This window comes from Echinops telfairi, unplaced genomic scaffold (assembly GCF_000313985.2).
Source record: "Echinops telfairi isolate 266 unplaced genomic scaffold, ASM31398v2 ScPeMD7_7457;HRSCAF=8495, whole genome shotgun sequence".
Lineage (NCBI taxonomy): Eukaryota > Metazoa > Chordata > Mammalia > Afrosoricida > Tenrecidae > Echinops > Echinops telfairi.
The window spans coordinates 22,270,907-22,271,886 of NW_022111357.1; positions in this window are offsets into that span (position 1 = coordinate 22,270,907).

Consider the following 980-nt stretch of genomic DNA (forward strand, 5'->3'; position numbering starts at 1 on the left):
GCTGAGCAGAACCACAGAGGAGCGGCTGGAAAAGAAGGCCGTGGTCTCCAGGTTCCGGCTTTTAGGGGCCTGAGACTGGGAGGTGTGATCAACTGTACTGGTTGACCCCGTTGGCTGAATTAAGCCTAGTTTGGGGCCCTCTCAGGTGTACCGCCTTCTTGGCTCAAGGGCCTGAATTTGCACATGCCCTTTAACTTTTATCGGCTTCCAACTTCCTATAGGGGGCCCCTAGACATGGAGAAGAACAACCCTTATCTTGCTACCTAACATAACCACTAGACCACCAGGGCAAGTTAGGCTAAATGCTTGTTGGGTTTTATGAAGACTGTAAGGGATATTTTTGGTTTAAGAACTAAACTCCATAGGGTTTTCAATGACTAATTTTAGAGAAGAAGATCACCAGGCCTTTTCTCCCAGGTTCCTCTGGGTAGACTTGAATCTCCAACCTTTGGTTAGCAGATGAGTTTGCTAACCATTTGTGTCACACCAGGAGCTCTATAACTGTGCACCCCCCCCCACTACCCACTGCCAACCAGTTGATTCTGACTCATAGTTCTCCTACAGAATAGAGTAGACCTGCTACTTAGGATTTCTGAGATTGTAAATCTTTATAAGGGCAGACAGTCTCCTGTTCTCCGTTGGAGTGCTGGCGGGTTTGACGCACCTGCCTTGCAGTTAGCAGCCCAGCGATTACCCCACTGTGCTATTCACTGCCATTGAGTCCATGGTGGTTCATAGGGTCCCTACAGGACACAGTAGACTTGCCCCCCTGATTTTCCAAGATTGTAACTAACTCTTTACAAGAATACAAATCTCCTCTTTCTCAGAGTGGCTGGTGGTTTTGAACTGCTGACCTTTTGGTTAGCAGTCTGATGTGTAATCACTATGCCACCAGGTCACCTCCTACTGTGCTATTAGTATCCTTACCGTGTTTCCCCGAAAATAAGACATACCCATAAAATAGGCCATAGCAGGATTTC